At 39.2% G+C, this 17,429-nt stretch overlaps 1 long non-coding RNA gene across 1 annotated transcript in view; it reads left to right on the top strand.

The window, feature by feature from the left end:
- The first annotated feature begins 238 nt into the window (after window positions 1–238).
- LOC137153755 (uncharacterized) overlaps window positions 239–17,429 on the top strand; it is an 89,617-nt gene continuing 72,426 nt past the window's right edge. The window contains exon 1 of the long non-coding RNA XR_010919891.1: window positions 239–348. This is a non-coding gene — a long non-coding RNA (uncharacterized lncRNA). The remainder of the gene's footprint in view (window positions 349–17,429) is intronic.

The raw sequence follows: 17,429 nt of genomic DNA on the forward strand, positions 1-17,429 counted from the left end.
AAGCCAAGGCTACAACGGGTGTGATATAAGAAGGGCAAAGGGTAGTAGGAGAGTGGTCCTATTTGTAATCCATGGAGTGGGCAGGCACAAGCCCCAGAATGCTCAGGACTCTGTTCCCAGCAGATTAGCCAGAGTCATTAGAGGACAATTAGGACCATCTGAGGCCAATTAAGGCCCAGCCAGGTGCCTGATAAAAACCCTCTGCTCCAGACAGACAGAAAGTGCAGGAGCAGGAAGAGGAAGAGAAAGAGGAAGGAAGGAAGAAAGGAATGAATTAATTCAGAGTTGTGTGAAGGTGGTGGTGGAGTTCAGAATTGTGTGGAGGAGCAGAGGAGAATGCAGAGAAAGGTACTGGGCCTAGGAGGGGGAAGCTTGCCTAAGCAGGCCTGTGATACCCCCCAGGCAGCAAGGGAGCAGGGCCTGAGGAGCCAGAAGGACAGAGGGGGGAAAGTAGCCCAGGGGAAAGACTGCAGCTGTGAATATGATGCTAGCAGCACAAAATTGCTGCTTATAGGACCCCTGGGCTGGGAATCAGAGGAGCAGGCGTGCCTGGGTTCCTACCCCCCTCTCTGGGGAGATGGGGTAACTGGTGATGCCCTGGCCCACTACTAGGGGCAAAAGCATGAGACCCACTAGGATGAAGCCGGCCGTTTGCCACACAGGGTTCAAAAAAGTAATAGATAAATTCATGGAGGATAGGTCCATCAATGGGATGGATCACTTGATGACTACCTGTTCTGTTAATTTCCTCTGAAACACCTGGCATTGGCCATTGTTGGAAGACAGGATACTGGGCTAATGGACCATTGGTCTGACCCAGTATGGCTGTTCTTATGGATAACAGTCATCCTGAGAAAAGATGGCTTAGTTGTACCTAGAGATGGGAGAATGAATTGCAACACAGGCAGAAGAATCCCACATTTGTCACCTATTGGAACCAAATAAAGGAACTTATTAATAAATACTGTACATCTAAGGGCATTTGCTGTAAATGAATGTTTTCTAATCTGAAAAGTCAACAAAATTAATTTATAGTCACAGACAAGGAGCAGTGCTTCACTCACCTGCTTTAGAGTATCTGGAAATAAATGTAATGGACATATATGGCCTCACTCTTAGGGAAGATCCTTAAAAGTATTTAGGTATGAAAATCCTATTAATATATTTTTGTTGATTAATTTCAAGATTTCCCCCATTATCTATAATTTCTAGTCACTTGAAAATTTGCAAATTCTATATTCATTTATTCATATGCCTAAATTCTGAGAAGAGATATAGGTCCTGACTCTTTGGTCCAGCCAAACAGTGCCTGATGCAGGAAGCAGATGAGGACAAAGTCCTAGGGCTGACCAGTCTCTGAAGAAGTCCCTTGCTTTGAGCAAGGGGTAATGTAGGAATAGCCCTTCACCATCAGCAAATTCCTTTCAGCAGGAAATCATCAGCATCAGAGAGATTAAACTGTCTGCTTTGTCTACTTGGTGCTAGTCCCTTGGTCTATTTGTAACTGCTAAAGGCCTCTCCCCCAGCCTAAGGGGAGGAGTCACTGAGCCCAGGATACAATTGATTATGGGGGACAATTAATGAAAAACCAAGAAGGGGCGTGAGGGTCACAGGATCAAATGAAGAAAACGAGAATGGGACACTGAGCAGAGAGCCCTAGACAGTGCCCAACGCCCCCGGAAGGTGTCAAGGGAGCCAGCGGATGCACAAGGGAACAGAAGTAGGCCCACAGTCGCAGTGTGCCCCCCTGCCAACCTCCTCTCCCTGGTCTTGTAGATGGTCATTTTGGCCAGAGCTATGAGGAGGTTGACGACGAGGTCCCGTGACTTTTTGGGGCCACAGATGGGGTGTGCGTATACAAACAGGTGTGGTGAGAAGTGCAGCCAGAACTTCAGCAGGAGGTTCTAGAGGAGCCGGAAAGGAGACTGCAACCTGGCGCACTTGAGATAGATGTGCGCCAGGGTCTCCCTCATGCCACAATAGGGGCAGGTGTCAGGGTGGAGTACAGACTGGCCCACCGGGGATCCTCGCTCTCTGTAGGTGGCAACAGGTCCCGCCACTTGGTGTCAGGGCGGGACACGAGGGTGAGGAAGTGAAAGGTGTGCAGCACAAGCATGTAGAGATGGTCCCTCGGTGCGGTTCGAAAGAGGACTGGCTGCAGGTCATGCAGCCAGCTCGGTGTGTGGGGAGAGGGAGGCTGGGGGCCTCGGTGGGGCTGGGGCCCAATGGAAAGCACCAGAGGGCTGGGACTGAGGGAGGGGGCAGGGAGCACCCTCTCGCAAGACCCGCTCGAGCCAGGCCCTTGGTGAAAGGAAGACTTAATGCACTAGAGTCAGTCATGCCAAATTATGAACTAAACCTGAGTAGCCTTGCTTCCTAATGGAAGCCCTGGTACAGCAGCATAAGACTGTATTTGTGCTCTGCCTGAGATCCAGGCAGTGGAGACTTCTTGCAGGGGGCCTCCACGACCTTGTGTATGCTGCAGCATGTTACAGATATGGAATGTGGAGGAAGGAATGGACATGATGGGAACGGGGTAAGGACATGACTAATAGTTTCACATTCGGGATGCAGATTCATGAGGCCTAAAGCCTGTTGGGGCCCTTTCTGTTGTTTTCTCCAATCCCAAGCAGGAGCACATGTGGCCTGGATGCAAGTTACTGAATTGTTGTAGATAAAGATTCAACCTCTTTTGCCCCTTGCCTTTTACAAGTGTTTCACTGAGCATATAGCCTATTTACTGGGACTATTCATTGTTACCTCGTATAATTTAAACTTAATTTTCATATGTACATTCTGGAGATTGTTGAACATTAATGTCATTCAAAAAGTCTCTCACTCGTGGTAAAGTACTTTGTGTTAAATCTCCCAGTGATTAGCACAGACATGAATAGAAAGGGTAGGCTTGCTGGAGGGGTTCCATGTTTGATGCTGTGATTATTTGGCCCATCCTTACAGTGGCAAATATATGCCCTAATTTATTATGGATTTGCGTTTGTTCTTTTCCCCCTGAAAATTGTAGTGTGATAGGCATTTGAATTTACCACCATTCATCAAAGAGTCCTTTTGGCAGCATTTTTTTTTACAAAAGCAGTCATTGGCATATAAAAAACGGTACATGTGCAAATCTGCAAAAAGGAAGGGAGTTTGATGGTAAGGTCTATTACATCACTTAAACAAGTTTTTTTCTTGACCAAATAAAATTATACAGGCACTATTCACAGTGCTGTAGCTAAGGGCCATTGTAAACTGCTGTTTTCATGGGGTTATATATTGTTACTCAACCATTTAAAAAGAAAAAGAAAAACCTATATACTACATTTAAAATTGGCATAATGTAGACAGCTCAGCCTGTGAAAAAGTTGTGTGTGTGTATTACATTTTTACAACATTGGAAACAAAATATTTTGACAGTAAAGAAGGTCAGGAGAGTAATACATATGTGCATTACTGAAACTCAAAAATGTTGTCTTAAATAACATTCTGTGTGTAATTAGACCACTACATATGTGGACTTTTAAAATTTAAATATGTCCATTTGTCTTTCTGTTTCAAAATAATTCTCAGTTCTTGTGGGAGCAAATTAAAGTAGTAATGAGGTTTATTAGACTATGATCATGCAAAGAATTATGCACATGCATATCTTTACATGCTGTGAATAGTACCAAAGACGTTAGTGGAACTATTCACATTTATAAATACCATGCTGGATTCAGGAGAGAGTGCTCAGCACTAAATAGAACTCAGTCCTATAAGAAGCACCATAAATACATATGGCACTGCAAGTGAATATAAAATACTAATTAAGTAATAATAATTTTATTGTAAAAGCCATGACTTGAACCAGGAAGTAAATCAGTTAATCTATGTAGATTCTAAACATCAAGGGAACATTTTTACTCTTAATCTCAGTTACAAATAATACCCAATGCTGCCTTGTTCTACACCCAAACTGGTATTGAGTGCAATGTGCCATACATAATATGGTGGCAGAAGTAGATCTTTAATGGATGCAGATATCATTGCTCACTTGAACACAGAGTAAGACAGTCAAGTCGCAGGCATTAATCATTAGCTATTACTGACTTGTTCAATAGGGCTACATTCATAGGTTTTTTTTAAGGACAGTGGGGACCATCAAGATAATCTAAATCTGACTTCCTGCATAATATAGGCCATAGAAACTCACCCAATAACTTCTGCATCAAGCACATAACTTCTGTTTCAGCTATAGCATATCTTTTAGAAAGATATCTAATCTTGATTTAAGGACTTCAGGTAACAGAAAATTCACCAAAGCTTTAGGTAAATTATTCCAGTGGTTAATTACCCTCTGTCAGATGGTAGCTGTCTCACCAGCCCAAAAGGAAGACGTGCCATGCCGTGCTCAGACCCTTAACTCAGGGCACAATTTATTGTCCAGACACAACCCTCATAAGTGACATCAAAACAAAATGATTCCCTTGATCAACACAGGCTCCAGTCCTCAAAGGCTTTTCCCTGACTGGCTCCCTGCTCTTTGTGGAGCACTGACTCCAGGTCAGCTCTCCCTGAGTCTGCCTCCAACTCTCCCTCTCTCTGATTACAGGCTCTCTTATATCTCCCGCAGGCCTGGGGTTTAGTCATGTGCTCCCCACCATATACATACTTGCTTTCCTTTTCTGAACCTTTTCCAATTTGTCAGCATCCTTTTAAAGTGCAGACACCAGAACTGAGTAAAAGTAGCGCTAATCCCATATACAGCAGTAATACCACCTCCTTACTTTCAATATTCCCTTGCTTATACATCCAATGATTGCATTAGCTCCTTTTGCTACCATATCACACTGGAGTTCATTCTTAGCTGGTTATCCACCATGACTCCTAAATCCCTTTCAGTCACTGATTTCCAAAATAGTCTTCCATCCTTAAAGGTGACCTACATTCTTGTTCCTAGATGCATGGTCTTTCATTTGGCTGTAGTCAAATACTTATTCAAATGAGCCCACTTTACCAAATTATCCATTTTGTTGTGTATAGCTGACCTGTCTCCATCACTTACCACTTCACCAATTTTTGTGTCATCTGCAAATTTTATCAGCATTTATTTTGTTTCCTTCCAGATAATTGACAAAGATACTGAATAGTTGCTGAGTCAAGAAGGGATTCCCCAAGAGACTTCTCTAGAAACATTCCCATTGATGATTCCCCATTTTCAATTACTTTCTGTGATTTGTTATCCAGTTTTTAACCTATTTAATATTGGCTACCTGAGTCATCGTATTTAGCCTTTTCTGCATCATGATTTGCAATTTTACCCTATTTAGTATATCACTACTAGGAATTTATTTCTTCCTGATGTATTTTTAAAAATCCTTTTTTAATATTCTTAACCCTAGATCCTGGAACTGGATCCTTGCAGGCTCAGAGATGCACCTGGGCAGGTCCATTCAAAAGATCTAACCATTAGAACCCACAACAATGACAGACAGCTTTCTACAGTTATGTCTGCGTTACATCCACAAACACTTAACAATACATTGACTTGTATCATAGGAAATATAGCAGAAAATCTACAAAGTGTATATGAATGGAGGCTTGATCCATCTTTGCACCCACTGTACTGTTACTACTTTAAGATTTAACACAACCAAAAACTTTATTTTTCTTAAAACAGCGAGAGTCCTGTGGCAACTTAAAGACTAACAAATTTATTTGGGCATAAGCTTTCATGGGCAGAAACACATTTTGTCAGATGCAAGTGGGTTTGAGCCCACAAAAGCTTTTGCCCAAATAAATGTGTTAGTCTTTAAGGTGCCATAGGACTCTTGCTGTTTTGCTAAAAACAGACTAACACAGCTACCCCTCTGGAAATTATTTTTCTTGTATCTTTCATTGTATAATGACTGTCGCAAAACATGTTATACACCTAGATACTGGTATGTATTTAAAAAATCTAGGAATGTGTAATACAAGTGTGTCTTTCTACAAAGCAATTGTGTTGTTATAGCTTTTTTTCCTCAGAAAGGCTGACATCCTGCTGTTTTTGTTTGTATTTTTTTGTAAACAGTGGTCTAAAAACCTCTTTCAAGATCATTTGATTTGCAGCAGTTTTCCTCTTCATTTCAGTTAAGAGAGCTGGTTTAATTTAAATATTAAATGTTCAGTTTGGATTTTTCCACTATAAATTTTCTGTCAAGGAATTTTCATTCCATCATTAAGTAGCATCATGTCATCTGTTGCATTTTACAGAGTAACAATGAAGCACCTAAATGATAACATGTTCTCTTGAATGCAAAAGTGTGGTGGTATTACTTATAAAAGGGTCCACCTGTTCTGATGATCTAATTGTGGGATACTCATTCTCTCATCATGGACCCACATTACAATAGTTGATTCATAATCTGCATTTTCTCATTATTCTCCTCTGATATCAGGTACTTGAATTTTAAAAGGAAAATATATTTCAAGTATGCTCTGGATTGGAGAGGGACAGTGTGGATTTACCACTCAGTGAATCACTGTGGTTGATAATGTCCAGTTAAAATATGAGTCATATACAATATTTATTTGATTTGATTTAATTAGATGTATAACTAGAAGAAAAAAGTACCTGGTTTCTGTGCATCTTTAAAAATTTTTTAAAGAGATCAGTGACATAAAACATAATATAACAAGCACTAGAACAAATGACACTGTTGCTAGCAGTCTCGACATGAATTAGGGAATGAATGAGCATTTACGGTGAATTAGAATTTTTACTTCTAAGGTTAATCCACCCCAATCAGAATTGAGACACATTGGTTGGTCATCATGAGCTACACAACACATCTGAGACTCATGTTGTACCTATTCTGTGGAGAGAGAGAATGGTCTTCACTCTCTGGGTTGAACATTCAGCACTTTTCATGACCATGACACTTTAAAAATTATTGAAATAAGGAAAAGGAAGATGGCGATGTGTAGAAAGGGAGGAGATAAAGAAAAGGATAAATGAGGTGAGTATTGTGGTAATGGACAGCTAAAGAAGATATTCAGTATGCTGACAGGACAAAGTCAATCAGTATGGCAGTCAAAACAAATCAAACCTAACATCATCTGAAATCTGACATCAAATTAAATAAAGAGATTTGCTACCAAAACGAACGTTATTAAATCAGATCACACCTGGCCTCCAATCAAGTCATTTTAGAGGGTGTCCAAATTTAAACGGGCATGGGAGGAGTGCAAATGATTGTTGTGAAGTGCAGGAAATGTTATGAAGCTGTAGTAGGCAGTGAAGGTTTTCTGTAACTCCTCCTTTTATAGAAGGGGACTGAGGGCCTCTGCTAGAGGCTGTTAGGACAATACATGGGAGGAGCATCGGTGCTAGAAACTTATGTCCCCATGTATTGTTACAGCTAAACAGTGTGTTGGCAAAATTTATCTTTTAATAGACAATTAGATTTAATAAACAGATCAACTAATCAACATTCTTCTTGATATAGAAAAGATTGGGTAGCAGATTACTGAAAGCAGAATAATATTCCCTTAAAAGAGCTCTCTGCAGAGTCAATTATAATACACAGTTTGTGGCTGTGCATTTTATTCTGATGGGAGGGGGCAGGGTTATAGACATTTACCAGCTTGATGATGCTGATAGGAGTAATACAGTGTTGTCAACACTACTGATATTATCTCGAGTGTTGTGATTTTAGACCAGTTTGTGGGGGCTCTCGCAGTAAAACACAGGTTGCTTAGGAATCATGCCTGAGCTGCATGCTGTTCTCCCTTTTGGCGGCTAGAGGCAGGTTTGTTACAGACAGCCATATCAGCTGCCTGTAGCACTGTGAGGACCCCTGTGTTCTCTGAAGAGGCAGAGCCCTCTAACAGATACAGTTCAGTAGGGCTGATCCATCTCTAGCTGGACAGGAGCAGCCTTCCACCCATCATGGTGCAGTGAGGTAGGGTTAAGGGACTAGGAACCCAGAAATAGCCTCCTTTCATGCAGGCTGAAGATGGGAAGTTGCTGGCTTGGGGAATGTGAGGCTTCTGTAGTGGACATTGGAGTCTTTGTGTGGGATGGGTAATGTGGGATGGTAGTATTGCTCAACAGTGCATTATTTTTATGAGCATCATCAAGCTGGTCTGTGACTCTGGTCCCTCCCAGCTCCTGGAGTCCTCTCATGGATCAGTAACTGGTTAAAAGATAGAGAACAAAGGATAGGAATAAATGGTCAGTTTTCAGAATGGAGAGAGGTAAATAGTGGTGTTCTCCTGGGGTCTGCAGTGGGACCAGTATTGTTCAACATATTAATAAATGATCTGGAAAAAGGGGTAAACAGTGAGGTGGCAAAATTTGCAGATGATACAAAACTACTCAAGATAGTCAAGTTCAAAGCAGACTGCAAAGAGTTACAAAGGGATCTCACAGAACTAGGGGACTGGGCAATAAAATGGCAGATGAAATGCAATGTTGATAAATGCAAAGTAATGCACATTGGAAAACATAATCCCAACTATAAATACAAAATGATGAGGTATAAATTAGCTGTTACCACTCAAGAAAGAGGTCTTGGAGTCGTGGATAGTTTTCTGAAAAATCCACACAATGTACAACGGCAGTCAAAAAAGCTAACAAAATGCTGGGAATCATTAGGAAAGGGGTAGATAATAAGACAGAAAATATTATATTGCTTCTATATAAATCCATGGTACTCCCACATCTCAAATACTGCATGCAGATCTGGTCACCCCATCTCAAAAAAGATGCATTGGAATTGGAAAAGGTACAGAAAAGGGCAACAAAAATAATTAGGGATATGGAAAAGCTTCCATATGAGGAGAGATTAATAAGACTGGGACTTTTCAGCTTGGAAAAGAGACAACTAAGGTGGGATAGGATAGATGTCTACAAAATCATGACTGGTGTGGAGAAAGTAAATAAGGAAGTGTTATTTACGCCTCCTCATAACACAGGAACTAGGGAGCACCAAATGAATTTAATAGACAGCAGGTTTAAAACAAACAAAAGGAAGTATTTCTTCACAGAACACACAGTCAAACTGTGGAACTCTTTGCCAGAGGATGTTGTGAAGGCCAAGACTATAATGGGGTTCAAAAAAGAACTAGATAACTGCATGGAGGAGATAAGCCCATCAATAGCTTTTAGTCAGGATGGGCAGGGTTTCTCTGAAGTGTCCATAGCCTCTGTTTGCCAGAAGCTAGAAATTGGCAACAGGGGATGGATCATTTGATGATTACCTGTTCTGTTCTGTTCATTCTTTCTGAAGCACCTGGAATTGGCCACTTTTGGAAGTCAGGATACTGGGCTAGATGGATCATTGGTCTGACACAGTATGGCCATTCTTATGTTCTTACATTTGTGTGATTATGTGAGGATCTCATCTTCATTTTTAAAAAAAAAATAAGTTTCTAGGTTTCAAGTTTGCAGAAGAGAGCTTGAAAATAGAATGTAAGCGCCTCTAGTGTTTAAGAAACTAGGAGGCAAAGGGAAATTGCCCAACATTTATTGGGCTATTTAAAAATCTCATGGTTTTCAAGCCTATCTTGTGTGTCCTGAGATCTGTCACATGCTTTTTTGAATGTTTGGGGTCAGCAATACTCAAGACAGGTAGTTGATGATGGCTCTTGGCAGGAAGAGGGGAGGGAAGGAGTTGGAGGTGAGTCTGGGAGTAGATGCATCAGTGAACCTGGGCCTCCATATTTCTGTGTACATTACATATGTCTCTAAGGTTGAACTTTCAACCTGTAATTGTCCTGCACATGTTGGGGGTGTGTAGGTAGAGCTGAAAAATGAGAGATTTCAAAACACTTAACTTACTCTTTTTTTTTAATCATGAGTTTCAGGAGAATCTTGGGAGTTTTTCTGGGATCGTACTCAGGACTGTTGAACTCTCAGGTATGTCAGTACTGATAATGGTCCCAGCATAGCATAAGATTCTTCCAAGGCTGAATGACAGGGAAGGAATTTGAAGGGCTGTACACCAAGGGGCATCATTATCAGTTGACAGCTCCAAAATGGAGATCTGCAGGGAGAAAAAGCAGGACATATTGGGCCAAATAGTGTTTCCTAAAATAGAGAAATTAAGAGGGGGAAGAAGAAGCTCTGTATTTATTTATGGGAGTCTTCCACAACAGCAGTGGGTTTTGGGTCTCTATCACCAGCTCCAGTGAATGGCGTAAAAATATCAAACTCCCTTCTCCAGCTACTGAGGCATAATAGTTTTGTCATTCTCCAGCATTTTTCTTGCTATAAGCAAATGTTGGGGTCCTACTGAGGCTGGAAAAGAAAGGACTTCAGCACCAGGTTTGGCGTAACTCCCATGGGCTAGAAGGGCAAAGGCAGAAGAGACATCCTGAGTAGTTCTGTAACTCCCCAGTAGTAAAGCTTGTTTTTTCTATGGCATTGTCTAGAAGATGGACATTTCTTCTAAATAGACTGGCCCATTATACAGACAAGCAAACCTGCATATCTCAGAAGGTTGCATATATTATTGGCTGTTAAAACCTTTTAAAAAAAGCATGGGGATATTTAATACATTTGAAGAATACTAAAAATGCACCATACTTTCACAGGAACTCTCATTACAGGATGAGTTAGTCTATCTGAATTAGAAATACATTAGCAAAGGGATTTGAGCAGACATGTCTATATGGATTAAACAGAGCTGCACTTTGCTTTGCCGTTGTGTTTATTCCCCCTTCCCTCCCGCACATTCTCATGAGAAGTGATTGAATTTATTTGGTTAAAATCCAAGCTGAACCTAGCAAGAGGATATTTTCTTAATTATCCTTTCTAGTTACTTCCCATATCACCCTGAATCTGTTCTAATCTCAGTTATTTAAGGCCCTCTTAAAAACTGGTGAAATATAATGCTACAGATAGTGTCCAGTGTCAATGACTTTAAAGTAAATTACTTTCAGGTCTAAAGGGAAGAACCATAATCTTGGGCCCCATACCAATACTAGTCCTTAAAATCACACACAATTTTTTATTTGTTTATGCTAATCTTGCAAAACCAGCTGTTTTTGAATTTTCCTAACCACAAAGATTCATAATTAAAGGGGCATGGCTGATGGATCATCTGTGTTGAAAATAAGGGTCAGAAGGCTGTGAAAGGTAAAACCTCAGAGTGGGATCTTTGAAAGTACCTGAGTTGGGAGCACAAGTTAAAATCCCACCCCAATCTCTATAATTAAGTATTACATCTTGGACAATTTGTACTTTTCAATAAGTGACATACACTAGTTTTAGCACTTTGTCACTGTCTTCTTTTGCAAAGCCAGATATATTTAGGTTTCTAAAGCTGAAATCCTGCTTTGTGTGCTCTGGAGATTATTTTTATTTTATTTGTACAACATGGTATATTTAGGAAAATAACATGACATCAGTTAGTCACTTTTTAGGTCACATTTGTCTTATAGAATGACCCACATATATTTGCTAGATTTTTTTGTAGATAACACTATGCCGTCATTTCTATTGAAAGCACTAGAAAGTAATGTGTTATTATAAGTGACATGTTCAAAGAAATGGTTCTGTGACCTTAAAATTTTGAACTAAGATATAATGTACTTTACTGGCTTTTTGGCTTATGTACTTAGTTTATAATGAAATAAAAATCTAGTCATTTATTTTTTAGATTATCAGCATTTCCATTACTCATAAGTATTTCTATTAACATTAAGGATGTATATATTTTAAAAATATAGAATATTTGTAGCACACACTGAATATAGTTCTTTTCAGAATCTTTTTAATATTCATTTTCATTTCAAGAATTTGACAATTGTTGCTCTGTCTCTGCCATTCAAGTGGAAGCATTACCTATCAGGCATAAACAGCCAAATATAATGCACCAAAAACATTTTAAGCAAAATAATGATTGCTAAATTTGTAGAGCATAAAGTAAATAAGAATGACAGTGGAAAGGCCTTATTTACACCTGAAGAGGACCATTGAATGAGATCAGAATTTATTACTGGGTTATTAGTTCTGTGGCTCAGATGAAAAACAAATTCACAAACAGAAAACTATATTCAAATGAGGATTAAGGATCTGATTTAAAAGGTCAGGAAATTTAAAGACTTAAGGCTAAAATTCAATCCTTAACACATCCTATTTTTCCTCAGTATTATAGAGGTCTTGTAACATGGGGTGATGTTACTTACAGTACTTAGTCTCTGGCTACATGGGAACATAAACTATTAAGTAGAATTACATTGGATAACCATTTTAAAACATGGTTGTAGCCATGCTAGCTGGAACTATAGTGTAGACTACTAGTTTAACAGGCTTCTAAAACAATTTATTAACATGATATAGAATGGCATTTTTACTTAAATACCCGTTTCCAGGGTAATTTGCCTATTCTTCCTCTTCAGTTAATTCAGAAATGGTACAATTCAGTGTTCCTGCCATCATGGCCTCCATGGTAATGAACTACAGTATGTGAATAAAATTGTATTTATTGTTTAACAGCTGGTTAAGTGATAGGAAGGAAACAAACAAACAATCATATTAAATGTCTGCTCCGCAAAGTGAAGACAATGTATTCTTAGGTACTTATGTGCCCCAGTTTCTATAGTTGAAGTCAATGAGATGGGGCCTAAGTGATGAATGCCTTAAAAGTTCAGAGGAATCAGAGGCTAACCTCTCTAGTTATGTACAGTACTCAGGGCCATCAGTGTATCTAAAGTATTATATGGCCCCCTTTACCATAGAGTCTGAGCTGAGCACCTCTCAATGTTTTTGTGTGTTTATCCCCACATCGCCCCTGTGAGTTAGAAAAGTGCTATTATCCCCATATCAGAGATGGGGAACTAAGGCACGGGAGAGACTATAAGAAGTATTTGGAGTAAAGGGATATGAACTCAGATCTCCCAAGTCCCAGGCTAGTATTCTAACTATTGGACTACCTTCTCTCTTTATGATTCTTTCCTTGCTAAACATTGTGTATCCCTTTTTCAAACAGCTCCACAACTTTAGATGCAGCTAAGCAATTTCTGATAAATATGTTTAATGATTTAAATGTCATTCTCTATGCTAAAGATTAGTTCAAATTCCATATTTTGCGATAGAGTCTGCCACCATGTAAAACAGGAATTAACTCTTTAAAATCTGATAACAGTAAAACTATTTTCTTCTAAATACTAACTTTTCCTTTAGGGCATTTATAATGCATATTTCTTTCTTGTTTTGTTACTATGGAATCAACATGGATTAGTTTAAATTCAGTGTGTCACTAATAGACAGGGCTTTGGATTTCAAAGATGGCTTATTGTAAACTGTGCTTTGGATTTCATAGTTTCTGCTGTAAGAGAGCATAGTAGATGAGTTTCTGGTTGTTTATACAGTATATTAAAATATTGGGTGTGGATTGCCTTACTTAGCAGTGTCTGACATGGAACACTCCATAAAATAATATTAATCATTATTCTGTATTCATTTCTCCTAATATTTAATTTATTATAAATTAGTGAAACAACTTCATTACAGGTATTTAGAGTAGCTTAGTAAATTCATTTTTGCTGATCGAGTCCACATTGATTTGTGATGATTGGCTCCACAGCATATACATCTGGTATGAGGTTGAATTGAAAAAGTATAACTGCTGGGGTTGTTTTTTTCTGTTATAATTGTATAGGCTTACTTCATTGGGTTATGTGTACATTATTCCAATTGAACTAAAATAGGTCTGTTTTTCACTGTGTGCAATTTAGTCATGCATCAATACATTTTTAATTAAAAGTATATGACAGGTACAATAGTAGAGCACTCCAAATAATTTTCTAAAGTAGTCCGTTTCCTCAAAGACAGGTAATCATAATCTGTCTCAGTTAGTCTGTGAATGTATCATTTTTTATTAAAGATATACAATTAAATATCTAAAAACTTTATGCTAAATTGTCACATTTTGGTTGCAAGTCCTGTACCATGAATATTTCTAGTTTATAATAGCAAAGTGAGGCATTCTTTTTGACAAGACAAAAATGATCTTACAGGACAAGTTGATTAGCCCATTTTGTAATAATAGTCAGCATTAAAAAAGTGAATCAGTTTAAATGCTTGGCACACCTAGCTGGTTCTGTGTCAGTGACAGAGCAATAGCAGATGGCTGTGATGAAGTTCAGATCTTTGGTAATGACTTCAGCACATCTAGTTCCAAGGTCAGTGAGAAAGAGTTTGTTGTGGAAGCTAGTTTGCTGTGTACCCATGTTTGCTGATTCATTGGCTGGTACTGACAAAGGTCTTGAAGGAAGAATTCTTGCTGTTTCATAGAAGGGATCATGTGGACTCTGTGGGCAAATCCTGATCTGCATTAGAAGAGCTATGTCACTGTAAAGCTGCCCTAATGCCAGTGCAGCCAACCACTGGAAGATTCTCTGAGTGGAGGGGATACCTAGAGAGGTATAAACACACTATTGCAGCTGCTCTTCCCCTCCCTCTGTGAAACTGATGCCTGGAGGTTGGTTGTGAACCTAGTTGTTTTAAAAGTCCCTTGAGGCAGTAGGTAACTGGTACAAGTTAGAACAGGCTCTAGGCTGCTCTAATTTGTGGTGGGATGCTGGCCCACTGTCATGTGCCCCCAGGATCAGGGTACTGCATAGGTGACTTTAAGCCAGTTTTGTGTATTGTCTGTCCTGCAGAGGCCCTGAGCACTCCTTGGCTGCAACTGAAGATCTGACACCGTGTGTAGGAGTGGTGATAATGGAGACATGCTTATCAGAAAACAAAAATTGGAGAGAACCTTAACCATATATATGGATGAGCAAAAACAATCTCAGCATTTTGATGTCCAGGATAAATTTAAATAATTTTAAAATGAGCAAATCTTAATATTCCACAGGTTAAAATGATGTATTAAGTAACATTAAAATGAAGTGAAATAGAAAAGGCAAAATAAAATGACTAAGAAAATTTTCCCAAAAAGCTATTGTTCCAGAAAATGTGCATTCTTTCTGCAGACACAGATCATCTCATGGAATCTGCATCGCCTTCCTTATACCATTAACTTTGGATCTAAGGCACAGGGGATAGAACTAGAACAGGTTTTTACAGCAACAGAACAATTCTCCTAACCTCTCTTTTATTTTCTCAGATCTTGGGTTTCCTGTCTTGTAACAAAGAGACTGGAGCTGGCAAGTGTACAGAGAACACTAGAGCTGTCAGTCACTGGAGCAAGGTGCTCATCCCAGAATAAATTCTTCCATAGTCGCAAATGCCCACCAAATAAAAATTAATATAACTCCTCTCCAGTAGGGACAATCAGATATTTCTCTCTTATTTCTCTCTGCTGTATACATGAGTACATGAGGAACCTACTTTCTGAACATAGAATCTGGAGACAATGGCCGCTCAACATTTCCAGGCTTATTTTCCTTTCTAAAGGGTAGGCTACATCAGTGGATCCAAGATTTCAGAGAAAATAAATTCTGTTTAACTACTAAAAGATATTTTTCTTTTGAATCTTGATTTCCTGATCTATAACTGATGAGAGGTACCAAGCAGTGAAGATGAAAGAGAGTAGGGAGCACAGCCTTTGGGAAGAAGAGCACATGAGAAAAATATTCCTCTGGCGGTTATCGCAGCATGGAGTTCCTTTATGCTCTGTCTGCTGAGGTTTGCAGATGCAGTTTATAATGCTTTGAGAACAGTACAGTATACTGGACCAAGTTGCAGTTTTCAAAATCTCTGGTCCGGAACTGGATTACTTTTCTTCCCAGGATGTAGCAGTTAACCTGATGATTTGTACACTGAGTCCCTTCAGGGCTCACAAGCACTTTGCTTCATATTCCCTTTTCATGCAATTTGTATCTCTCTCTCTCTCTCTCCTGCCCTCATGGGCTTTCTTTTCTCTGCCTTGAGGATGGTAAAAAACATAGATTTTTTCCTGAAGGTCTGTGCACATCTCTAATAAATCTAAATACCCTTCTGAAAGCTAATGTACCATAATTTCTAGCTCTTGCATTTAAATTTCAAACAATATTAGGTGACCCTACTGTGTCCTGAGACTTGTGAAAGCTGGCATTTCCTTTGGATTGAAATTGGAGGGAGATTGTAGGGTACCTTTGTTGGGATTGCCTCTGAGAGAGACCTCTTTTCACTTGGGCTTCCAAAGAGGGCTTTCAGTTCAATTCCAGCCTTTGTCACTTACCTGAGTGGAAGGTATTTCCTCAATTGTGAGTGCTTGCAGATTAGCAGTGCACCACGCTGAGGTTATGGCAACTAGGAATGTCATATTAATCAAAAAGAATTATAACAAGTTAATAGTAGAGGTGCAAATGCATTACTGGTAATGTATGTTATGCTAAATTAAGGTTCCAAGTCAGTCATTTGAAACTTGTTTGGAAGGCTTTAGTTTCACTGCTACTAAATGAAATCTTCTAGCAAGGCCAGGTTGGTTGGCCCTTTGAAGATGCTGGTAGTGTGGAATTTAGGGCTGATGCTTTTTCTTTTAAAGTGGATGCAGCCAGCACTTTGAAGAGACCATCCTGGAGGAATTAGAGGATGCCAGCAATCTTGGGGTCATCAGTTTATTTTTGCATGAATGTCTGAATTTATTCCAGCTTTTAGAATATTGTTCAGAAGTTGTGAGACATTTGAATCCCATCAGCAGATTCTAATTTTTAATGTGAAGACTTTCTTCATCTTTGTCTTCCAGCAGCCAGACTGTAGTTGGTGCTGGACTTCTTCCTGGGAGAGGAGTTTAGGTTCCCCCAGCTCTGTAAACCAAGGTCTGCTTGGCCAATGTAAGGTTATTATAATAATTCTTCCCTAGTCTCATTTTATTTTTTGTAGCACATGAATGAGGAGAGCTTTCAGGGGAAGCGATGTCAGGGATAGTGCACTGACCATAGCTGCATTTCAATCATGTTCCGTGATGGCATATGTCAATATTTTGTGGTTGTGTGCCAATGCAAAATGGGGTATCCTAGGGACTTTTGTACTCAGATACTATGGCTGAGCGTGCCATAAATAAATGCCCACATGTAAATACTGATTGGTTTAGGAACCATTCTCATGACTGGGGGGAGGGGGAGGAAAAAATGTAAAATTCTTTAAAATTTCTTTATTCCAATCTAAAACTACAAACACTGTTATGCACTAATCATAATTGCATGGTTATTACGTGATATCATTACAGGGCACAATTCTGGTTGTTTGGAAGTGCACAGGGTAGACATCCATACATGTAGGAAGTTTAACCTTAAGTATTAATTTCCTCAGTTTGTAACGCTTGTTTTTTGGATAATTACAACTATCCTATAATGTTTTGACCTTTGATACTGATACATACTCTCAACCTTAATGAGTAATTTTTACATAGCTGTTGTGTGGCTATATATATATATCTATATATATATAGATATATATATATATATATATAGATAGATAGATAGATTAGATAGATACCTTATGGTAAAAAATCTATATATAAACAAAC

The sequence above is a fragment of the Emydura macquarii genome, unplaced genomic scaffold (genome assembly GCF_026122565.2).
Source record: "Emydura macquarii macquarii isolate MOO-44397 ecotype Brisbane River unplaced genomic scaffold, CSIRO-AGI_Emac_v2 contig_1253, whole genome shotgun sequence".
NCBI classification, from domain to species: domain Eukaryota; kingdom Metazoa; phylum Chordata; order Testudines; family Chelidae; genus Emydura; species Emydura macquarii.